This window comes from Herpailurus yagouaroundi, unplaced genomic scaffold (assembly GCF_014898765.1).
Source record: "Herpailurus yagouaroundi ecotype Mexico unplaced genomic scaffold, PumYag 190, whole genome shotgun sequence".
Classification (NCBI taxonomy): Eukaryota; Metazoa; Chordata; class Mammalia; order Carnivora; family Felidae; genus Herpailurus; species Herpailurus yagouaroundi.
This window is the reverse complement of record NW_024412421.1, coordinates 3,790,011-3,814,996: the sequence shown is the minus strand read 5'-3', so window position 1 is coordinate 3,814,996 and position 24,986 is coordinate 3,790,011. Positions and strand designations below refer to the sequence as shown.

General features: G+C 53.1%; 1 protein-coding gene across 3 annotated transcripts in view; it reads left to right on the top strand.

The window, feature by feature from the left end:
• The window catches only part of ZNF423 (zinc finger protein 423), a 337,746-nt gene that overhangs the window by 167,033 nt on the left and 145,727 nt on the right, over positions 1-24,986 (top strand). The window contains exon 1 of one of the 3 annotated variants that reach the window (XM_040497968.1): positions 2,873-3,176. The exons of the other annotated variants lie outside the window; for them this stretch is intronic. The gene's annotated coding sequence lies outside the window, so the exon portion shown is untranslated. Of the gene's footprint in view, positions 1-2,872; positions 3,177-24,986 lie in introns of those variants that run through there. 3 annotated transcript variants of the gene reach the window in all.

The window sequence follows — 24,986 nt, the reverse complement described above, 5'->3', positions numbered from 1 at the left end:
TTCTTTCTTTCTTTCTTTCTTTCTTTCTTTCTTTCTCCTTTCTTTCTGTCTTCTTTCTTTCTTTTTTTCTTTCTTTCTTTTCTTTCTTCCCTTCTTCACACTGGGGATTAGGATTGGGTAAGAAATTGAAAGCTACCGAACAACTAGCTGTCATCTGGTTGTGTCACCGATCCTGTGTGTGTGTGACCGTCCTTCTGGGCCTCTGTGTCCGCACGTACAAACGGAACCAGCACAAACTTTTACGCAGCCTGCATCTCTAATCAACACGACCGTTCTGCGAGGCTGCCGTCGTTCCCCATTTTACAGAAGGGGAGGCGAGGTCTCCGAGCTGGTGAGGGCTAGAACCAAGACTTGAATCCGGCCTGCCTTGTTTCCCCGTGGGACTGGGCACCTAGGGCTTGGACACACTGCAGGTGGGCTGACTGGGAAGGGAAGGTGAACCCAGCACTGGTAGTGGAGCCCGGGAGCGGCCACTGGCTCGTGCTCACTGTGGCCTCGTGTACCCCCGTGCCTTTTTTCCCCTTGGCCCCCCGCTCCCCTTCCGTGGCCTTTTGCTCCCCCCTCCTCAGTTGCCCTAATGACTTAGCCCAGGTGGCAAGTTGCGTGGAAAAAGTACTCCAGGGAAATAAGAGTCCTTGCTACCAGCCTGGGCCTCAGGTGTGTGCACAGCGGCGCTCCCTGGGGGTCTGGCGAGCTGCGCCTCCCCCACCTCCAGCTGTTAGGCAGGAACTGCAGAGCCGTGTGTATTGTGTGCCTGCGTGTGGTGGAGGTAACTGTGCCTGTATGTGACTGTGCGTGCGTGCAACTGTGCGTGTGTAACTATGCGTGTGTAACTGCGTGTGACCGTGTGACCGTGTGCAGAACTGCGTGTGTGTGTAATTCCGTGTGTGGTATAAGCACGGTGTGTGCGGGCGTCTGTGCGTGTGTGTTTATGCGTGGGTTGGAGGCTGGTGGTGGTGGGCGAGGGGGAGGGGTCGATGGTGCGGGGCTTGGGGCAGGGGCCGCAGCAGTGGATGGGGAGGGGATGCTGGCGTTACCCTCTTTGCCGGTTAAAACAGTCTTTGTAGAACAGAGTTACACACATGTTTAGATAATTATAACAAAAGCCAAAAGAACAATTCCATTCAAAGGGATGACGCTGGGAGGTGGGGGCCCACCAGGATCTGGGGGGTCGAGTTCTGGGTCCCCAGCTCTCCGCGGCCTTCACTGCGTTTTGATCGCGCTATTTAGAAAATCCCTTTGTTGTAGGATAAACTGACATTGGCTGGCGAGTTTCTGCTGTGAAGTTCGCTGTGTTCCGGGGCCCACTCGGGACAGCCAGGCCATGAGGAGCTGATTAAATGAGCTAATTTTCATTTGTTCAGCGGTTACAGATGCAGAGGCTTTTCCATGCCCTTTTCCTGAGGTTTTATTTATTTATTAATTTTTTTTTTTTTTCTGGAAAGAAAAAGACCTTCAGGACTCCCTTTTCTCTTTCCACCCCCCGCCCCTTTTAAAAATAAACATATGAAACATTTTTAACAAGAACTTTGGCTGGGAAAGCCATGCTCCAGTATGGGCGTAGTGGCTAGAGGTGCCATTGGGGGGCTCCCCGAGTCTGTGAGCTGGGGTGGGGCTGCTGGGCTCAGGCCGCCCACCTTTGCTGAGAGTGAGGAGCTGGCTGAGGGGCAGAGGTTTGATGGAAGGGACCACAGACTTCAGTCCCACCTCGGGCCTTTGCACATGCTGTGCTGCTACTTGAGCCTCTCTTTGCATCCCTGCTCCCTTCCCTTGGCTGATTCTCCAGCTCCCTTGTTCTAGGAAGCCCTGTTCCCTCACGGGACTTCTCTAGTCGTAGTAAGGATCACAGATTGTAGGACCTCTGCCTCCTGCACGAAGCCTGTGGGGCAAGAGCTGTGCCTGCCTATTCGCCTTGCATCCCAAGCTCTGAAGTGCCTGGTGGGTCAGAAGCTCGTCACCAACTTCTGTGGAATAACCTAACCAGCGATCGAATGAATGACTGAATGAGTGAGTGAATGGGTAGATGGCATTTACAATCACTGAAGTCTGCTAGACCCCAAGCTCTTGATGTCAGGGCCCAGGGGTCCCACTGATCCCTGACGGTCAGCCGTAGCCGTGGAGCCCCGGGCCCCCTCCTCCCCCCCTGATCTCTCTTCCTCACTCATGTGCAGTGAGGATTCAGCGTTGAGGGCTGGATCCCCAAAATGAATGTCGTGGGAGCTGGGGACTCATGCTTGCCTGGCCCACTGTGAGCCTGAGCCCCAGGCCCGGGACACAGCTCAGCTCAACGCTGCTGGAAACCTGAGTGAAGGCCCCACGGAGGGAAGCAGAGCGGGGTAATTGCTCCGGGAGTTGACTTTTTACAGCACTCACAGGCAAGCAGGCCTTGGGGGCCAGTGTGCCAACAATGAAGGGTGTTCAGAGCACAGAACAGGAGGGCCTGTGTGGGTGCCTCCAGCTGTCACCCCCTAATCTTTCCTAAGCTGCCTGACCCCCTCCCTGCCCTTTCATTTTTAACACCATCTTTTGCTGGGTTGGGGCACCTTTGAGTGAGCAGCGGGGTTTCCCCTGGAGCTGTGCAGTGGCTGTGGTCCGGCCAGTTTCCGAGGCCTGGTTTCCATTTGCTGAGAGCTCCTTCCCGCAGACGGCACCCCACCCACCCCACCCAGGGGCCCCTGAGGGGCTGTCCCCCACCCTGTCCTGGCAACCCCTGAGCGTCTCTCTGTGTTCCTTCTTTAACCCCGACCTCAGGGACAGGCATGGGAGCGGTGCTGTCCCGGGCCCCCCTCTCTGCAAGAATCCTGGAGCTGGCGGCGGGGGGTGGGAGGTGGGGAGCCAGAGCTTCCCGGCGCCCCTGGGGCCTGGGGCCCTCAACTGGGTCAACATCTGGCTGAGTGGCCGAGCCTTTGGCCTCCTCTGCCTCCTCCTCCCCACCCTCCCCGAGGCCCTTCCTCTCCCCACTTGCTGGAGGCTCCGCCAAGCACCGCGGCTGGAGCAGCACACTTTCGACCCATCCTTTCCCGGCTGAGGCCGAGGGTGGGGATGTGTCCTGGGGCTGAGGTCACCAGTGGGGCAGCGGGAAGCGCCTCTCTAGCCTCAGCTGCCCTGCCGCTGGGTGCCGGGAACGAGGGCATCCACCAACTTGTCCTGGGGTGCCCTGGTGAGCAGGGGGAGAGGTAAGCGGAGGGGTGGGGTTGGAGGGGAAGAATGAATAAAACAGGCCAGTTGGTGTCTGTACTGACCGCCAAGAGTCCCATTAGAGGCTCCAGCTCGCTGGGAAGCGGAATGTTCGCTCAGAGTGGAATCTAATCCAGAAGGAAGGAAACTTTTCCTGGAGTGGACGACGAAAAGTGAGGGCCTAGGAGGCATCGGTGGCGGTGTGTCAGATCCGAGTCGGGCCCTGCCTCGTCAGGGGCCGGGGGCTCCTCGGGGAGCACCCTGAGTTCTGGGTCTGGCGCGGCTTTCTTTTCGTTCCCCTGCCCTTCTCTCCCTGCCCCACCCGGTGGCCTCCTGGCCTCTCGGTCTCCTGTGTGGAGGCCTGGCTTGGGTCTGTCTCTGATGATGGTCGGTGTGTCCCTTGGGCTGGTGTAACCCTGAGCGCCTGCTGGCCCCTGGGTGCCTAGGCTCTCCTGGCCTTCCCTCCCCCCTCCACCCACGTCTGCCCCTCTTCTCCTGCCACGTGGTTTCTAGCCAGGAGCCGGGAGGCTGCCGGAGTGCTGGCTTCTGGGCCCGACCTTGCCACCCACAAAGCCAGCATGGCCCCGAGCCATCACCTCCCAGGCTCTGGTCTCCTCTCCAACACAGAGATAACATGCCAAGAGCACAGGGAGACAAGTCTCCGGACTATTGATCAGCAGACCAGGATTCCTGATGGGTTCCGTGGGGGCCCGTGGGGTGGGGGGACTGGGTGGTAAGTGGGTGTTTGTCGTGGCCAACCACTTGTTCTCCTGGGGAAGGAACTGGTGAGTTTCTTTCTGTTTATGTCGTAACCAAGCTACCGAGGTGGCAAACTTGGGTTCTGCAATTACACAGCGTTTCAGAAGCAAATTGATAGGATAACGTGTTATTATTGGCTACTGGGTTAATAGCTATTTTGGCAGGAGTACCAATCCTGCGTGGCGTTGCTGGCGCGGGTGTGAGGATGGCGCCATGGGGTAGAGGAGAATGGTTGGTGTGTTTTGCACAGAGCGGCAGACTGGGGAGGACCCCAGGGGCAGTGCCTTCTTGGAGGATGCTCAGCCCCAAGTAGCCGTTGCCGAAAGAAACCAGGATCAGAGAGGTTGAGAGACCGGCATCAGGTCACACAGTGAGTCAATGTGGGGTTGGACTTTAGGTCCCTGTGGGAATGAGTAGCTCAGCCCGTGATCTCTGAGGGCAGGACAAGCGCCTTCAGTCTCAGCCTCGTGTTGGCATCTCAGAGAATGGAGATTTGGAATGTACCCAAGTTAGCCTCCTCCAGCTTCTGGGCTTTTGCACCTGCTAGTCCCCTTGCCTGCAATGCTTTTCCTCCAGATTTCACCCTGGCTTGCTTCCTTGCTTGCTCCCGGTCTCTGCTCAAGTATCACCTTGTCGCCTGTCTAGAGTGGCACCTCACCCATCCTGCTCCACATTTCTTCATTGTGCCACTTGACTTATTATAGATGATTTATTGCTTTATTACCAGTCTTCTCTCATCACACCATAGGCTCTCTGAGGGCAAGGACTTTGTCATGCTTCCAGCCTGGAACAGGGCTGGTTAGAATGGGCACTTGGTAGTATTTATTGAAGGAATTAAACAAATGTAAATTGCAATGTCATTTAAAAAAATGGCCACCATGTTACAGATGACTGTTTCTCTCTCCTCTTGGAGGACAGTGGGTATTGGAGAATCCTGTTATTCCTGTCCCTAAGAGGTGGTCAGCAGGTCCTCCCTTAGGACTTACGTTGACATTCTTTCTTCTTGCTAAGGAAGCTGAGGAGGGAATGAGTTCCCCACCAAGGGGACAGACCTTGTTGCAGAGGGATTTAAGTACTGGTTTCAGCGTGGATTGTGTCCCCTTGGAGGCTTTTCTATTTTGGGGTTTTGTGATGGGCTCAGTGGTAAGATGTGGGTTCGGATCTCTCTGTCACATGTTTGTCCCAGACCCAGGGGTGTGTGAGCACCTAGGAAATTAAGTATGCTCTTGGGATGAGCAAACTGGGAGTGGGCAGTAGGGCTCACCGAGGAAGCCGTGCGGTGAACCAGGGGCTTCCTGGCAGCCTCCACCACCAGTGATATGTTCATGGAGTATTTCCTGTGTGCCCGGCCCTGGGCCAAAGTGCTTAACCTGGATTATCTGATGTCATCCCCACCACAACCAGAGGAGGCCGAGAGAAGTTCAGGAACACAGCTGGTCAGTGGTGGAGCTGAGATGTGAACCCAGCCTGTCTTGGTTCTGGAGCATTCCTGGGTGTGGGCCTGATGCTCCTGGAATGCAGGCTTCATGGAGTGGGGTTTCACTGGGTGTGTTGGCTGCCCCAGCATGTTTAGACAGCCTGGCACAGAGTAGGTGCTCAGTAAATATTTGGAGAATGAATGAATGAAACAGTGAATGCAAGGAGTTTCCTAAAATGAATAGGAAGTGATCACTTTTAATTGTTGGCCCCTTTGGGCTGCAGGGAAGGGGAAATCCAGGGCAATGGTGTCTGGGAAGGGGTGACACCTGCATGTGCTTGGCTGGCGTGACCTCCTCCCAGAAAAACTTGTGAGGGAGACTGCTTGACTGTGTGTTCCTAATGGGAGGGCACACTGGTTTGTGGGTGTTTGGTAGTTAGTGGGAAGGTTTTGGAGGTCCTTGGTGGGGAAGACATGTGCGCACATTCATACATGTGTGGGCATGTGGTGGGTGTGTGTGCACGCGTGCCCACACACGCACCCTCGCCCTCAGCCCCAGCCTCCATTGTGTTGTGTGGAAAGAGGCGACCATTGGAGGGGTTTTACCAGACAAAAATGCATCCCCCCCACCCCACATCACATTGCTGAGCCTGTACCTTCAAGAACGTGAAATCTCAGCCTATTATCTTATTAAGTCTAACCATGTGTTCTGCTCTGGTCTAAATAAATAGGAGGCCCCCCACCCCCACCCCAATTCTTCCCTCCCCTCTACTCCCGGCATCTCCTTTGTTGTAATGCCAGTCCTCCAGCGATGCAGGCTGAGGCAGGGTAGCTGAGCTCTGCCTCCATCCTTGCACCCCCCCGGCCCCTCCCCGCACCCTTGCTCTGCCCCTGGTTCCAAGAGGTTCTTTCAAATAAAAGAATGACAAATGCCTGCCGCACTAGAGACTGGAATAATTGCATTCTGCCACGATGTGCGGACACCCCAGGGACCTCAGTAACACTGGACAGGCTCTGCAGGGGGCAGCCCCTCTGGGCCCAGGTGGTGAAGCTAGTGGTCAAGCTCATTAACTCCTTGGCTTCCAGCTGGAGCCTCTACCCCACCACCCCTGGCTTCCACCTGACAGGAGCCTCCTCGAGTGGCTCCTTGCACCTTCTCTGTGATTAGCCTTGTCATTCGTTCATTCATTCATTCATTCATTCTCTTATTCAGGTATTCATTTGTACCACAGTTAGGAAGTGACCTCTATTTTATTTTATTTTATTTTATTTTATTTATTTGTTTTTTAGAGAGAAAGCACACATGAGCAGGGGAGAGGGGCAGAGGGAAAGAGAGAATCTCAAGCAGGCTCCATGCTCAGTGTGGTGCCTGATGTGGGGCTCGATCCCATGACCATGGGATCATGACCTGAGCCACTCAGGTGCCCCAGAAAGTGCCCTCTTTAGCCCAAGTCCTGGGGCTTCAATATTTTGTCCATCCATCCACCCATCCATCTATCCATCCGACATTCATTCATTCATTCATTCATTCATTCAATTATCAAGCAGATAGTTATCACCGGGCACCTTGTGGAGGCTCCCAGGGATCCAGAGATGTGAGGCTTTTTGGAGTTGTCTCCAGGCAGCTCTAAGCCAACTGCACCTGTGGGGAAACCCCAATAACATTTGTGGAAGATGAACAATGATGTGGGAAGTACTATTCAGATGTAGTGTGGAACCTCTTGTCATTGATTCATTCCTTCATGGGGCCTACTCTGTGTCCAGCACTGAGATGAGCTGGTACCCAGCCCTGCTGGGGACGGTGGCCCCGGGCTGGCAGTGGGCCTAACACTACCCTCAAGGATGCCATTCACCTGAGCTGGGTTGGGGGCAGTGTAGCCCCCCGCCCCCTTTCCAGATGTCACCCTGGGAGGAGGATGTCATGCCTCTCATGGTGATCCTGCTGGCTCTCCAGGATTTCGTCTTGGGGCAAAAGTCCCTTCTCAGGTGTCAAGGGCCTCACTGTCCCCACATGCACAGTGAGTGGCTAGCTGGTCAGTCCTGAGGTCTGTTTCAGCAGTCTGAGCCTCCAGTTCCTCATCTGTAAAGTGTGTCTGGTGAACAGATTATATGTGGTTTAAATGCATCAATACAGGGGCGCCTGGGTGGCTCAGTCAGTTGAGCATCCGACTTTGTCTCAGGTCGTGATCTCACGGTTCGTGAGTTCGAGCCCCATGTCGGGTTTTGCGCTAACAGCAAGGAGCCTGCTTCAGATTCTCTGTCTCCCTCTCTCTCTGCCCCTACCCCACTTGCTCTCTCTTTCTCTCAAAAATAAATAAACATTAAAAAATGCATCAATACAAGCAAAACATTTATGACCAACACTTTAAGTAGCTAAATAATTAACATAAAAATTAGCATGGCGGATAGTAAGTGCTCAGTGAATCTAGTTTATGATTTTCAAGTCTATGCATTAGAGTAGGCATGGCATGGGGCCAGATGAAGGCCCATTCAGTCTGAGAAAGCAGGAGCAGGGGGCAGGCGGCAGTGTAGGGGCACCTAGGGAAGGGTCAATGATGCCAAGAAGGGAACAGGGGACGCACCCCCATCGTGACATCCAGGACTTGAGTGCCCTACCCCTGCCCCAACCCCCCCCAGGGGAATCCCCCAGGCCACATACCCACCTCTAGGGGGCGTGAACCTGACGTGCCAGGCCAGCTGCATGGGGCTCCTCTTTCTCACTGTGGCCCTGGGCCAGGTGGCCACCTCCCCGCTGCTGCCCCTCTGGAGCCTTCCCCAGTCCTGACAGGTTGTTTTAATCTGCTTCCCACCACAGGCGGGGCTGGGGCCGCCTTCCGTCATTGAGGCTCAACAGCTCGGTAACAAAGCCCATGATGGCAATTTTTCTGGAGGCTGAAACATGAAAATCCAGGGAAAATTGAAATTTTCTCTGCTGAGTTGTACATTTGGATGAGTATAAAGGGTGAGTGGGACTCGCAGAGTGGCTGTGTCTCTGGCACCAGCACATCAGTGAGGATCCTAGGGCTCTACCCTCCCTGCGGGGCTCAGTCCACTTCTTGTCCTGAGCCTGCCTCTGGCCAGGTGCTGTGCTGGGCACACGCAGCCGGGAAGGCTTGCCATGCCCCTGAGGCTCGCAGCCTGGGGTGGGAGAGGGACACACCGAGAGCTGCAGGCCTGTGCGAAGCTTAGGTTATGGCAGGGGCTCCACAGTGAGGACCTGAACCACTTTTAGGGATACACAGCCCAACTTTAGGTGATTCATGAACTTCTTTTCTTTTCTTTTTTTTTTCTGAGTAATTATGCTTATTTTAACAGGTGTCACAAAAACATCGTACCCATGATTTCGTCAAGACAGTTATCCAGGATTACCCTCGGGTAGGTAGGGTTGTCAAGTTCAAGGCAAGTGCGAGACGAAGTAATAGTGTCGGGCACAGGTCTTGAAGGGGGCCTCTCAGTGACCTGAGCGTGGCAAGCCCTGGCAAGGATACAAGGTGGGCTGAGGGGCTGAACGGACTTGGCTTCTGAATGTGGTGCCACCCCTCAGGTAAACATGACAGAATGCAGAGCCTGAGGCCAGGCTTTGGGTCCAGGTTATATGATGGGGAGGTGCTCCCAGGAAGCAGGTGTAGGAGACAGACTGAGGCCAGAAGGGGGAGAGGTCCATACTGGGGAGGGGTGTCTAGGTCAGTGCTGCAGACCCCAGCCTCGATTCTGCTGGGATCTCCATGCATGTGCAGGGTGCCACTGGCTCTGGTCCTCCTTCAGTTGAGGGCCATCCCAGGGGACATTGGCTCCCTGACTCTAGGCTGAGCAGGAGTGAGACCTGGAGGTGGAGACCTGGGGTGGAAGCTTGAGGTGAACCTTCAGGCTCGGGACTCCAGTCATCCACTGTAGCTGTGGCTGAACCAGGTGCCAGGGCTGAGCTGTGCTGTGCGCAACAGAAATGCCTGTTACAGCAAGCCCTGTGGTTTCTCCAACCCTCAGTGTCCTCCTCTGTAAAATGGAACCAAGCTCGTAACTATCTCACAGAGTGGCCGAGAGGGTACCTGGCACAGGTCAGTGCAAAGAGAGCGAGTGCTTTGGTGAGGGATGCCTTGGTCCTTCCAGATGCTGGGAGGCCTGTTGGCTCTCCAGTGCTGGGGGGCTGACCCTTTGAGCTGGGCCTAAGATGGATTGGACTGAGCCTCAGCAGTAGGTCTGTGCTTCGAGGTTGGACTGTGTGCCTGCCTCGTCCGTGGAGGTGTCTGGGCTGAGAATGTAGACGTGGTCCAGACCTCCTCCAGTGATTCTTGGCTGGGCATGCAGCCTGGGCTCTATGTGAAGCCGTCTCCATGGGGGACATGTTCTTGCTCCTGAGCTGGTGTCACTCACTGTTTCTATCCCGCAGGTATAGGTGGGATGATTCACACACAAGCATCTCAGCATGGCTAAGAGCACAGACTCTGAGGTCAGGTCACCCATAGTCAAGGCCCAGCTCTGCCATTTCTGACCCGGAAGCCTCTGGAGGTATTAATCTCTGTAAGCCTTGATTTTCTCATCTGTGAAATGGGGTTGGCAGTAATGATTTGTCAGACTATTGTGAATATTGAGACCACATGTGTGGCATGGAGCAAATCCTCAAGAAATGTTTAGCACATAATATATGTCACTTATTATCCATAGTTTATATGCACATGTAGCATATACTGTACATATATAATGTAAGATATAGCATGCGTATTAATCATTTTTCAGTGCCTTCTCTAAGCTCAGAGTTCTAGGTTAGAAGCACCGTGTGGTTTTCTCTGATACTGGGTTTGGTGAATATCTGGTCATCTGTTCATTTGCTTGCTCGTTCTTTATCTTCATTGTGCACTTCCTGTGTCCGCACCTCCAGAAAGAAAGTCACATACACCAGCTGCATTCTGTAGATGAAGCAAGGGGAGCCCATGGCCAGGAGTTTTCCCAAGGTCACACAGCTGCTGGGGGCTGGAACCGGCCCCAGAACCAAGGTGCTGGTCCAGTACTGGTCCTGCCCACCGCGAGAGGCCCTGGGCCAGTCTCTTGGGCTTTGCTGCATTCTGCCTGTGGCCAGCCAGACCGGGAGGGGAGGGTGGCAGCCTCTGGGCTCTGAGTTCTGATTCTCTAAGGGGCCTTCCTAAGGGAGCACTGAATTGCAGAAAACTTCCGAACCTGGCTCAGGCCCCGCCCAGATGCCCTGACTGTGACCCTTGCACCTGCCCTGGTTGCTATGAGCTCGGGGAGTTGAGTGATGGTCTCTGGGGACTGGGGGCAAGGGCTGAGGGGTGGAGGGCGGCCAAGGCGGGATGTTTCCCCAGCCGCAGCTCTCAGGTACTTTCTCTCACATCTGCTCTCCGAGGAGCTGAGGCTGAGTTCACTGTGACATCTCCCAGGGCCCTGGGGACCTGGCTGTCTAGGTGTGGGCATGGGGTGTCATGGGGTGGGGGGCCTGGCACACCTGGACTGGTGCACTCTATGCCAGGACCAGGGGCCCAGCCCCGGCTCTTTGTGCCCATTCAGAGCTCAGAAAACTCCCCAGATGTGGGCATCGTGGGGAGGAGAGAATGGGGTGGAGGTTTGATTACCCACACTTCGTCTGACCAGGTTCTACTTGGTCTCCTGTCAGAAGGGTTTGCTGTGGATATGGCTGTGGGGTTCCACGTCGGAAGACTTTGTTTAGGGCCCCAGCTAACTGGGGGTGGTGGTAGCCGGGAGTGCAGCAGGGCACTTGGAGGCCTGGAGACTTGCCCTGGGTCAGATGAACGGAAACCCCCCTGGGGCTACCTCGTTCACCCTCTTGGCTTTCCGGGCTCCAGCTGCACGTACTCTGAGAGGGAAGAGGGAAGAGAGACATGGGCGCGGGTCCAGGTGAAACCCCACAGTGACCTCACCATGAAGGCTTTCACGCTCACATCAGCGCTGGGAGGGCGGGTGCTGGTCTGCGGTCCTGCGTAAGCCTCTGCCATGAGTTTTGTGAGATTTGAGTGTGTTCCTGGTGCTGTGATTTACCTAGTGTTTTCTGTTTAGTCAGGTCTGTTTTCATACTTAATTAATTTAATTCTGCAAATGGAAAATCAGTATCCTTTGCTGTAAATAGACAGTAACCCTTAAAATTAAATTAAAAAATGAATGTAAGGAGAAAGCCCCCCGACTCATGCTGTTCTAGCCAGAAGCTGTGGAATCCTGAAAACGCTGAGACTGGGGTCTGCTCTCTCCTTGCTGGAACGTTGGAAGTTAAAGACAGCACCAAATGCAATCTTTCTCCTCGGCCTGGTGCCAAGGTTGCCAGGGGCTTGCAGGGGCACTGACTCTTTTGCTTTGTGGGTCAATGTTATTTGAGGCCAACTTGGGTGCCCCCTAAAATCATCCTGGGTTCCAGCAACGGTGTGTTTCCTGTGTTTGGGGTATCACCGGTCAGTGGAGATCTGACTCCTTCCACAAAGCTCAGTTTGAGTGCCCCCTGCCTCCCAACCAGGCACCTCCACCATGCTCACTCTTTCTTGATCCTGCCCAGGACTGAGCCATCCGGGCTTTCCAGAGGGAAAGCTCCCTCCTACCGTACAGATGAGCATGAGCTGTGTGTCCTCACCTACACGCTATAGACCGTAGGATGCACTGGACTGCCATCTTCTTGGGCCCCGATGGACATCAGAAAATGAGGGCCTGCCTGACTGTCAGCCTCGCAGGAGAGCCCTGCTAGGTGCCTGGGAGGTGGGCAGAGTTGGGTCCTGAGTAACAGGTTCGGCTTGGGTGAGCTGTGACCAGGGGAAGGCAGCCTTGATGAACACAGTTGCCTGAAGAACACCTCAGAGGCTGGGCCGGGCAAGGCACGCTCTCTGATAACAGCGGTGGCTCTGATGGCTTTCTGGAGAAACCTAGGATAACTCCAGACTCCCTCCACTAAAGTGCTGTGAAACTTGGGGAACTTACGCTCTCTGATTCTCAGGTATCTGACCTGTAAAATGGGAGAAATTGTGGTGTTCACCACATAGGATAGAGGTGAGGATCTAAAGCTTACAAAGAGCTAGGCATCATGCCAGGCACGCACAGAGGGCCCTGCAGTTGGTGGTTGAATGGTGGGGCTGAGACGTGGGTGGTGGGAGGTAATACCAGTGTGAAGTTCAAGAATGGCTCAATGAGACCATATCCTAGGCTGGAAAGGATGTCAGGGACATGGGGGTGCCCCAAGGACTCAGAAATAGGTAGTGATACCGAGAGCCACAGTTCAGGGTGACAAGTGGCCCCACGGCAGTGTCCCGAGGTCAGGGAGAGGTACTGATGGTGGCAGAGGGAATCAGGGAGGGCTCCCTGGAGGCAGTGTCTTGAGGGGCCAGTGCCTATTAGCCAGGACAGAGCAGGTTTGATGAAACAGTATGCGTTGCTCACATACAAAGGTGTTGCTTGCCTCCCTCCCCACAAAAGAGAAAGAACACCCATTCCCTTTCAAAGCCTCAGATGCAGACACGGCTCTGGATGCCCTTTTCTCTGAAGTTGGTGGAGGAGATGGCTGAACGCTTCTAAGAAGCACCGAGGACTTCCAGTCCTTAGCTCGGACTTCTGCAGCTAAAACGTAGGGAAGGGAAGAATGCTATCCAAACAAGCTTAATCCCAATCAAAGGATTATTTTCTTACAGAAAAGCTTCACCTATACTTAATAGTTTTAAATTGTTCCGGGTACCAATTAGACTTTTAATTTTGCTGTTCCCTCCGGCGGCTGGAGGATGTGTGTGGTTTGCGTTTAATCAGAGCTGATTTTTTTTTTTTTTTAAAGTGGTGGTTCCGGGGGAGGGGAGGAGACGAGGATACTGTTTCGGGGTTTCCTTCTGGTCCTGCCAGGGCCCGTGTTTCGGGCGCCTCTCGAGTTGGGGGTTCTCTGTCGTGGCAGCTGTGGCTGTCTCCCGAGTGCCGAACCCAAGTCCCCTCCTGCCAGCCTGAAGGCAGGTCGAGGCTCCGCCGCGGCAGTCCTGCCTGGAGAATCCAACGCCGAGTTAAATATATGGATTATCCCAAAATTTCCGCAGCAATAGGGTGAGTTATTATTGATTCACAGAGCACGGCAAAACATCGCTGCATGAATTAGCAAACAGCTGTTTCTAATTTGAGTTTAGAACGGTACACAGAGGAACTTGTTTCTCTGTTCACTCCTTTCATTTATAATGAATTTTAATCACCGCTACAGGTGAGAAAAAATGTAGAAACAAGCTTGTATCTTGTGGAAGAAACAAAGGAGAGACAGATGCTAACAGATTTCCAGTCTGTGATAAAAGGGATGTTTTGGTACACTTTACATGTAATTAGAGCGCAGCTGTTTCCAGTCCCAGGTCCACGAACACGGCCGAATGTGGGCTCTGCCGATCTCCAAAGGGAGTAAAGAAAAACAGTGATTCAACCCCGAAAGCATTTTGCCTTCTCTCGAGTCGAGCAGTGAGCCCTTGCTCTGGCCCTTGGCGGTGCTGTTTCGTGAACGCTCACGGAGGTGACTTCACACGCCGCGTCCTCCCCACCGGGGGCGTTGGGAGGAGGGCAGGGCTGAGTCGGGGCGCCCGGGCGGCCGCGGGCCAGGCGGCTGATGGAGGAGGCTTCCACAGCCCCTCTGCTAGCTGCAAGTGCCCGGCTCCGGGGAGTCTCTCGCTGGGGCACACTGGGGGGCTCTTCTTCCCTGGCAGGACCTGATCGTGCCATTCCACACTAGCTAGTTTGATCACAGTTCACTCTCGGGTGAGCTGATGAAGGCTGGCTTTTTCTTTTCTTTCTTTTTTTTTTCCTTTTTTTTCTGGTCTGTTTAATTTCTGCAATAGAACTCAAACTCAGTTGGATTTTCAATATCTGTGCCGAGTAAATTTGTCTCAGGGTTAGAGCGGCCAGACCGGCTGTGCGTTCTGTGAGGTCTTAGGCTTCAAGGGGAAAGGTGGATGCCTCCTTCCTGTCCTGTGTGTCCGGTGGCCCTTTGGGATGGCAGCACCTGTGGGTGCAGGGGAGTCAGACCTCATACCCCACCCCCTCTATGAGCCTGGAGGCCCAGGTCCGTGCCCCAGCAAGGCTGCTGGTGCCTTAGTTTCTCCATCTGTTTGAGAAGGGTGGGCTGGCTGCTCTGGAAAGCTCCTTTCTCTCTCATGCCCTGGGATTGTAAATGGTAGGGCCCTGTGGGCCTTTCTGCAGGTCAAACGTCCTTTGCTTTGAAAACCATCTTCTGTAGGGTTAATTGCTGGCCCTTAACTTAGACCCTCCTGGTAGTTTACCAGGACTCAGGAACATGGGACCACTCAATGTCTTGTATCCATTCAAACCAACATGGCTGTTGCCTCCTCTCCTCTCTCTCTCTCTCTCTCTCTCTCTCTGTCCTGTGATCTTATGTTGAGCTGGGAGCCAGCAGCCAGTGACTATTGTTATTTCATACATTATGGAGGATTTCCCATATGTAACATGTTACTGATATTCACTTATTTTGTCTGCATAGCATCTCAGTAGTTGGGACTATTATTCCCATTTTACAGATGGAGAAACTGAGGTAGGTTTCTCCATCTGTAAAACCGAGGGGGCTGACTGAACATCTAAGGCCAGCTGCTGGCCTAGGACACTTTGTAGTGAGGAAGGGAGCCCTTCCGGTCTGGGCAAACAGGAGAATGAGCACACTGGGTCCAGGCCGGGAGCCATGGCTTAGCTCCATTGTGGATGTGCCAGAGGTAGAGCCTGCAAGAGAAGCCAGAAATGGGGGCACCTGGGTGGCTCAGTCCGTTAAGCATTCAACTCTTGGTTTTGGCTCAGGTCATGATCTCGCGGTTCGTGAGTTTGAGCCTCACATCAGGCTCCTCACTGATGTGTGGGGCCTGCTTGGGATTCTCTCTCTCTTCCTCTCTCTCTGCCCCTCCCTTGCTCATGCTCTCTCTCTCTAAACAAACTTAAAAAAAAAAAAGTGCTAAAAAGCAAAAAAGAAAAGCCAGAAGTGAAAGTAGATGTTTTAAAAAACTTAGGGTGTTCTTGAGTTGAGTTAGAAATGTTGACATTTTTACGAAATAACTGATAGCTGGGTGGCCCCAGACCGCCCGGGGGGAGGACAGCCATGATGATCTGTGTCCCGCTGTGTGGCTCATCAGTCCAGCTGGCTGAGAGCCCTGGGCTGGGTGTCCAGCCCCAGCTTTTCTAATTACTGTCTGCTTTCTGACATCGGGATGTGACCTCACCTCTCTGTTCTGTTTCCTCATCCGTGGGGTGACCACGCAGCTTAGCGTGTAAACCCGGCTACTCGGAGGGTGAGAGGGTGGGTGGGATGCTGGGCTTCGCTCCGGATACCTGGGTGTTTGCCACCCTGCCTGCTTGTCGTAGGGGAATAACCACCACCTCTACAACCTTACAGAGCTACTCAGTGTCGAATGGGATCATGGGTGTGAAGCTTCCGTGCAAAACTTTAAATGCCACACACTTGAGGTCATTTACAATTCATGCTAAAGTTATACCGGCAATCGCCTTATTTTCTTTAGCCAACATTCACTGGGTACTTAGCAGCACATACACATTACCCATTTTGTAAGGTCGCTGCTCTTGTGATCACCATCCAGTGGATGAGCAAATGGGGGCTCAGAGAGGTGCAGTAAACTGTCCGTATCACGCACTCAAGGAGCGGCAGGCAGCTCAGTCTGAGCGAGCCCATGCTCTTCCCCATGGCTCTGCTGTCGCTCTGTTGGTGATGTCTCCCTGCAACGGACTGAGTCTCTTTACGATCATGCTGATGGTCTGGGCTCCCGGAAGTTTCACTAAGGGCTTTGATGGCCACTATTTACTGTCGGGTGGTATTTTAGCACACCCCAGAGCCGGCTGGAAAAGGCATGCCTGGTCAATGGCTTTCAGTCTGCAGCCCCTCAGAGGATGTGTGCTAAGTGCCCCTTTGAGGCAGGGCAGAGAACAGGGGCCCACTCCTCGCCCCCCAGCTGGAGAAGCAGCCCCGAGGGCGAGAATACCTTCCCCCTTTTCTCAGTGTTGGGCCGTGACCTTTGCATGCCAGTCCCCGCCCCTATGCTGCCCGCCGACCCCCTGATGCCCCAACCCACTTAGTTTTTATCCCCAAACTGAAAGAACGATCCCCCTTCCCCTTGATGCGGCCTCACTGGGGATGCTGAGATCCTATCCACAAAGGCACTCTGAGCTCCCTGGAGGAGGGGAGGGTGAATATGAGCTGCTATTATCTTTGCTAATAGCACAGTTCTAATTTAAGATTTCAGGTGGAGCCACATCAGCTTCTGGTAGCCTCTGTGGGGCTCCTTGCCCTACCTCTGAGGAAAGACCCTCCAGCTTCCTGGTCCTCTTCCTTCCCGGGGTGGACTCTTGATTTCCCAGGGGTTGGGCCTCGATCCCTTCCACTGTACCCCCATCTGTCCCTTTAGGAAAACCAAATATCCGCATACAGGACTGACTATTGCTATGACCAAAGGGGTTTTTCGTTTTTTCTCTAAGTGCTTCAAAGTGGCAAAGTGGTGGTTTAGAGCTGCAACTTTAGACAAGTGACTCATTGACAAGTTGGGCAGACAAGAGCATCACCACCTAAGAATGCTGAGTGCTTTCTGTACCCCTCAGAGGACCAAGCATATGCAGCAGGCTTGACAAACATGTGCTCAGTGAAAAAAATGCCTAAACTAGCAGCAAACTGGGATGCTTACTATCTGCCATTCCTCATTCCTGTGCCCAGGGCAGACATCACTAATGGATCACAGACTCGTAGAGCTACAAAGGCTCTCAGAGACCCACTTATCTGATTCCTTCTCTCAGGAGTTGGGGAAATGAAAACACAAAGAGGGGATGTGCTTGCCTGTGGTTATACAGTGCTAGCATCTGAACCTAGTCCCATATGATCTCATTCTCAGTGGCTCAAGGCTTCATGCTCTGGGCTCACAGCCCCACCCTCTGGCCTCAAAATTTTACCCTCTGGCTGAGGCTTTGCCTTCTGGACATGAGGTTCCGCCCTCTGAGTCATCTTTTCTTTTCTTTTTTTTTTTTTTTTTTTAAATGAAAGGTAGCACATGTTTGCAGCCGAGTAGTTTTATTAGCCTGTGTTCTGCTGTGGAATTTTGGGAGTCTGACAGCCTTCTTTCATCTCTTTTTTGGTCCAAGCTGGCTGTGTTTCTGCAGATACAAAGTTCTCAAGAACCTTGTGGGTCTCCTGTGTATGTCATGGGGATCTACTCTTAGATATCAGGCTCTTCCGCAGATATTTTCTAGATACTCCTATCTCTACTTTTGGCTTCTACTGAGATGGTTCCAGAGAAATCCCCCCCCCCCCCCAAATTTCCTAGATGCTCTCTGGTTTGATGTAGGGCATCTGTGAGTCACACACTTAATCTTTTCAAAGAACCTTTCATGTGACTGAATACTCTGAGCTTTTGACTTTTCTGAGATGTTAGCACAATGTACAGTCGTCCCCTCAGCCTTCTCTCTGGAGTGCGCTTTCCTGCTAGAGAATCTCTTAATTATAATGTCTTTTGCAATCTGGGTAGGCTGAGAATTTCCAAAATTATCAATTCTTGGCTTCCTTTCTATTTAACAGCTCTGTTGATTTAGCTCTTTCTTTTCTACTATAAGCCGTGAGATGAAACCAGGCCATGCCTTCAACATTTTGCATAGAAATCTCCTCGGCTAAATATCCATTTTTATCCATTACAAGTTTTGCTTTCCGCATAATTGTGGGACACAATTCCACCGAGCTTTCTGCCGCTATATAATAGGGATCTCTTCCTTCCAGTTTCCAGTATCCTGTTCCTTATTTTCTTCCAAGTCCTCACCATCCGTGCCCTTAATGTACACATTTCTCTTAACAGTCTGGTCACGATGATTCAGGTATTTTCTATGGCGATTTAGGTTTTCTTCATCGTACTCCTTCATTCTACGTCGTCACTAGCAGAGTCATTAACATCCCTGTGTCTATGAACAATCTTTTTAAGGCAGTGTAGGCTTTTGCTACCATGCTCCTGGAAATTCTGGTTGCTGCTCTGTGTCCGATTCCAAAGCCACTTCCACACTTAGGTATTTGTTATAGCAGCAGCTGTCTTGGAGGCAAAATCTGTATTAGTTGCCGATTGCTGCTGTAACAAATTACCATGCACTTAGTAGCTTAAGACAACAAAAATTAATTTCTTACAGCTCTGTAGGTCCGAAGGCTGACGTGGATCTCATGGCGTTGGCGGGGCTGTGTTCCTTTCTGGAGGCTGTAGGGGAGAGTCTGATTCCATGCCTTTCTAGTTTTTAGAAGCTGCCCACATTACTTGGTTTGTGGCATTGCGTCATCTCGACCTCCTCTTTTGTCACTTTCTTCCACATTTTAAGGACCGGTTGGGATTACATCTGGCCGACCCAGATAATCCAGGATAATCTCTTCATTTTAAGATCAATGAGCCACTTTAATTCCACCTATAACCTTAATTCCCTTTTGCCTTGTAATGTAACATATTCAGAGGTTTTGGGGGGTGAGGACATGGAGTTTTTCTGCTTACCACAACCTCCTGGTTCAGCTCTGCACACTTCTGCTAGCCTGCATTATCTGCCTTCAAGGGAGGAAAGAGGCCAGCTACACTCAATGGTGCTTGGCCTCAGAGCCAGCCTGGCCTGCTGTTCCACTTCAGGACAGGACTTGGCCTTTGTGGCAGGTGAGATTGCAGCGTGTGGCTCCCGCAGGCTCTCCTTGAGCCATAGATCCTGGCGCTGATGCATGGTGGGCCTCGAACGAGGGAGTGGCTTCTGCAGTGGGTCAGGCCTGAACCAGCATTCAGGGCAGGAGAGGCAGGATGGTCTAGTGGTTAGTGAGTGAATGGGAATGGGGGTGGAGGGACATCTGCCACTCGCTAGCTGTGTGTGCCCAGGGCTTGCTTCCCTTCTTGGGGCCTCAGTCTGCAGTTACAAAGAAGGGGACAGTAACAGTACCTACCTCCTAGTATGTGCAAGAATCATTAAATGAGAAAATGCTGGCAGAGAAAATGCCTTGCAGAGAATGTTCCATAAACAGTAAGTACTGTGGTTGTTATGAGTTTGGTCCTGCATCTGTCTGCTCTTTGCTGTGTGGCCTCAGTTTCCCCATCTATGAAATAAGGTGAGTGATGGTCTGTTAACTTCCTCTCGCTTCCCTCCCCTTCCCCTTGCACTGGTGCTGACTCTACATACATGCGTCGATGTCGTTGAGTTGAGGAATATTCTGGGATGGATGACCAGCTCTGGCACCTGGTTGGAGGTAAGGAACAGGGCAGGCACTTGGTCCCCTTGTTGTCTGTGACCCCTGTTCCCTCAGGCCTGGTTTGAGGTCGATTGTGTCTCTGGGGGCCAAGTCCCTGGTAGGCACTGAGATGGTGAGGATGCCCCACCCAGCCTGGGAGCTCTGGCCTGACGGCCTCTGTCTGCTTCACACTCTGGTATCCAGGCCCCCATGGGCCTGGGGCTAGCTGAGGGGGAAGCTCACATCACAGTTTGCTGGAAGCAGCCCGAGGAGAGGGCCTCAGGGTTTGCCCAGTACACCTGTGTGCTGCACCAGGCTTCCAGGTGGTGCAGAGACACAGATGGGTAGGTTTGAAGTTTCCCAAGAAGAGATTAGGAATATGGCCAGATGCCCCCTCTGGCTGACTTTGTATCCTTGCAGGCCTGGAAAGACACCTTTTTGGGTTCGGGCTGCCCCGTGGGGAGCGCAGTCTGTGGTGTGCGCTGAAGTCTGCTCAGATGTCTTGCCGCTCTTACCACCTCGGGCTCTGGGAGCATCGATCTGCAATCCTAGGACACCAGGGCTGCTCTGTGCCCTCTGTGGCCAGGCCTCCTCATCAGCCAGGGGTGGAGCTGACCCTTCTTTCTGGCGAGAGACCGCCTTCAGATCACAACACAGCACCATAGTATCTTGCAAGCCCTGTGGTCTCTGCTTGAATGACAGGATTTTGGGGACCCTGCCCCAAGGTCTCCCTTTTCGGAGAGGATGGGCAGCTCCTTTCCCGGAGGAGGAAACCTAGATGACTCTTCTGTAGCACTGGGAGTCAGGAGACTCCTTCCTCCAATTGCTCAGTGCCCTTTGAGCATGCCCTTGGACAGACCTGTGCTCATGGCAGACATCACCAATTGATTTCAGCACTTACTTCTTCTGAGCCCAGATACGGCCTTATAATCCTTCTGAACACAGTACCCTTGGCAACCGCTTCCAATTGATCGTCCCTGGAAGTTCCCTTTTCTCTCTGGTCCTTCGGTATCCTGCAGGATTGGCATAAATGGTTCCCGAATCTGCGTTCCCATTTCTCTGAGCTGCAGAAGGGTCACGACGGTTCTCATTCCCATAGCTCCCGATGGAAGCACAGGGGAGGCTGTCCATGGAGCACCATGGAGCACTTTGTCCGGTGGGGAACTTGTCTCCTTGGCAATTTTCATTTTCCTAAGGAAATGGGGCAGTGGCGAGGAGACCTTCTGGGGCTTCAAAAAGAATGGTTGGGCCTTTTTGTGGCTCTCATGGAGAGAATCTGGGTGGTTGGAATCTTGTCCGAATGACCTTTATATTCATCCTGAAGGGACCTTGGAGAGCAAAATTCCAGCTTCCCATATTATAGCACAGGGAGCCAAGGCCTAGAATTTTCTCTGTCCTGCTCCGTTTCCTCTGCCCCCAGCACATTCTGCCCCGGGCACCTTGCTTGCTGGTGCCTTCTTTCGTGGTCTGGAATATCTGGTCATTTTCATCCACTTGGATGACTCTGTCTAGCCCAGGAATGCCCTAGAAACCTGGAGCTGCTGGATATCCATTCTTTTCCCCTTCCCATATGATGCAGGGCACCTCCCAGGGCTCTTTTCAGAACCATTTATTCCTCTTGCAGACTTTGGTAGCAGGGGCTCGCTTCTTCCTTCCTCCCTGCCACAGTAGAGGGTCCCCCTTTCTGCTCAGTCGTGTGGGCTGTGGGCCGGTCACGGTCCCTCTTCTGTTCAGGCACTTCCTCAGCAGCTGCGACCTTGATTCTCTGTGACCGGAGGAGCCCTGGGGCCGAGGCTCCCAGCCACCTCCGGTGGCAGTCACCCTGCTCTGCCGGCCACAGAGTCCGGCACCCAGCGTGGCCACGTGAGCTTGGGGTCCACCCTGCGCTTTCTGCCACTGATGTGTCCTGAAGCCGAGTTAATGTTCTTTCTGCTACTTAATTGAATTTTTATCGAAATTTCTCCCCTCTTTTACGCTTGTTTTGGTTCTCTTCCTGCAGCAGACAGCAAAAGCCTCATATAACCCATTTCCTACCAGGCCTTTTTGCAGGATCAGTCATTTTTAAATGACTTTAATCTCCATTTTGTAAGTGATTTTTCGGCTCATTTTGTCATACTACTTTGTACTCATCCTAGGGGGAGGGGAAGCCGAGGGCCTGTGTTAGTCATCGCCCTTCTCACTTGACCTTCTCGTGTGACAGCATCCCTCTCAAAGGAGAGAAGCAGTGGGAAATTGAGGGTGAAGGCACCGACTCAGAAAGGCTAACTGGACCCTGGTCCCCCTGCCTGCCAGCTGTTACTGCCGCTGGCCAGTTACTCAGCCTCTCTGGGCCTCCGTTTTCTCACCTGTGAATGGGGATAATAATAGCGCCCGTCTCATTGGGCTGTTGAGAGAATCGAATGTGTTAACACATGCAAAGCTCTCAGAAGAATGCCCAGCAATAGTAAAGTCTGGACAAGCATTTACTTGGAAATCAAAAGGTAGCAGGTTGAAGGGACTTCTGTTGCACCTGCCTTCTCCCTGAGTTTTGAACCATTCGAGCCAAAGGGGCTCTTGAGATCACCTGTGCCCCACTTCTGCACCCCTTCCCTTTCTGCACATCTGTACCGGCCGCATGTGCGTGGTATGTGTGCACCTGCGAGGGGAGCGTTACTGCTGTGAGGGAGGGAGCCCTCATCCTCTGCCGGCGTCCCTGCCGGCACCCTGGGCACTGCGGTGCCGGCACATCTCTCTGGCCTGCTCCTAGAGCACGAAGCTGTGCGTCCCCAAAGCAGAGTGTACTGGAAGGGGTGGGCCGGCAGCAGCCAAGGTTAAATGTTTTTAGAACAGAAGGCTTTAAACAGTGTGGTCTGAGTTTGGGACTTTATATGTCAACATACACACTTCCCCTGATTGGGCCTTTTCAGCGCAAGGGGCCTTATTGTCATTTCCTGTCAGGTGATTAAAATCTCAGCAGTTGTGCAGTTTGTTGCTCCCAGAATAACGTGCTTTGCTTTAATTCTGAAACTCGTTTGCAGAAAAAGAAAGCCCACCAGGCAGCCCAGCAATGGGCCTTGGGGACTGTGGCACCGGGCGGGTTTCTCTACCACTGGGGGAATAGATCCCGTGCTGCCGGGAGACGTGGCGCTCTGGCCAGACACAACTGGGGCATCGGGTCACGTGACCGAGGGCAAGGCATGCACCTCTCTGAGCCTCAGCTTCCTCATCTCAAAAATGGGATGTCACCGATGGTCGTGAGGATGGAACGAAATTAACCGAGGCAATAGAAGCCCTTAACACGGTGTTGGCACTCGAGGCGTGCGCAAGAAGCGTAGCTACTGATGTCATTAGCACTCATGGTACTAATTAGTACTAATTATTATTATTATTGGCCAAATAGTGTTTTTGTGTCACGGCTTCGTTGAAGTGTAATTTGCATACCATAAACTTAACTTGTTTCAGGCGAGCAATTAGCAACTTCGTAGAGCTGTGCAGCGCTCGCCATGGTCTGGTTTTAGGGCATTTCCGTGATCTTACAAGGATGTCTCTTGCCCATTTGCAGCCATCCTTGCTCCCTGCTCCAGCCTCAGGCAATCACTAATCTGCTTTCTGTCTCTCCAGATGTGCCTTTTCTGGACATTTCATGTAAGTGCTTTTTCTTTTCCTTTTCCTTTTTTTTTTTTTTAAACAGTTAAGTTTTATTTTTTATTTTTAAAAATATTTTTAAAAGTTTGTTTATTTGTTTTTTTTTTTTTTAATTTTTTTTCAACGTTTTTATTTTATTTTTGGGACAGAGAGAGACAGAGCATGAACGGGGGAGGGGCAGAGAGAGAGGGAGACACAGAATCGGAAACAGGCTCCAGGCTCCGAGCTGTCAGCACAGAACCCGATGCGGGGCTCCCTCTCACGAACTGTGAGATCATGACTTGAGCCAAAATGAAGAGTCAGACGCTTAACTGACTGAGCCATCCAGGCGCCCCAAAGAGCGCTTTTTCACATTAATTTTTCTCATCTGCTTCTCACAATGATTCTTTTTTTTCACATGTAGAAACTGAGTCTGAGAGGTTAAGAGGAATTCTCCTGGGCTGATGAATAAATGGAGGAGAGGGGCTTTGAATGCAGGACTCTGCTCTCGTTCTGTTTTGGGGGTCGGGGGACAGGGCTCGGGAGCAAATGAACGCTGGCAGAAAGACATGTCCTGGCTAGGTCTTTTGGGCAAAGCATCTTCCTGTCTCACTCACCCTTGAGCTGACCTCGGTTCAAGCCTGTGTCCTCCACTCATCAGCCCTGCAAGTGCCTGCACCTCTCTGGTCTCTGGGGGCCCCACCCTGAATGCAGAGAGCGGGCTGGTTGTGGTCATGCTGTCCGGAAGGGCTCAACGGAGATCCAGCCTGTGACTTTCTCCCCTATGCAGAGGCAGTCTTCTCTAACTGACCTCAGGAGATCCATCCACATCCATGTCCTGGGCAAGGGGCCGCCTGCGGGCGGTCCTGGTGCTGTCTTTTCCTGGGGAAAGTCTCTGTGGCTGTGCCTTAGTTTCCTCGCCGGTACAGTGGGAGGGGCCCTGGCTCCTGCCTCAGCGGTGGTTGTGAGAAAAGCACTTAACAGAGCACCAGGCACACAGGAAGGGCCCCGTGGCAGCTTGAGTGTGTCTGAGCTAAGACATCAAAATAATAAAAAGCCGGTTGAGCCTGGCCAGGGGGCGGGGGCCCAGCAGGTCCCCCAGCTGCCCCAGCCCCAGCCGTCTCCTCCCTTGGGTCCCTTTGTCTGCGCCCCGCGGAGCCCAGCTGGCAAGAGCTGGGAATCACCAGGCAGGGGCTGGGGCATCTCCCACCGCGTCTAATCGGAGGAGCTGTGGCAGCGGCTGCATCTTTCCTGTCCGAAGGGCCCTGTAAATGGGAGGCGCCCAGGGGAGCAGGCGCCCTCACCCCAGGAGGACGTTCTGGAAGGCTCCCCGTGCCGGGCTGGGCGGCTGGGCTTCAGGGGTGGAGAGGCTGCCAGGAGGTATGGGACTCAGGGCCGTGAGCTTTGGAGAGAGCCTCACCCTCCCTGGCAGAGCTTTGCCGACGCAGCCAGCTGGGGTCAGGCAGATCTTCACACGGTCAGGGCCAGGGCCAGGGCCAGGGGCCAGGGTGGACATCAGGGCGATGGGTGGGGTCTAGGAACAGACTCAGAGGTAGCCCTGAGGGACCTCTCAAGACCCTGCCGCTGGGCTTACGGTCTCTTAAAGTCTTGGGGTTGGCCTGGGACAGCAGAGGCATCTGTGAGCGCCTGGGGGCCCGGGACCCTTGGGGCCAGGGCCATGCCTGTGGCTGCGGTGAGTGTGACCGTGTGTGAGCGTACGTGTCTGCAGGTGAGTGAGCATGTGTGCATGTATGCGTGTGTGCATGCCATGGGGGGAACATGGTGTGTGAACGGATGTGTGTGTGCGGAGCGTGGTGCCTGTGGGTGACTGTGTGTGTG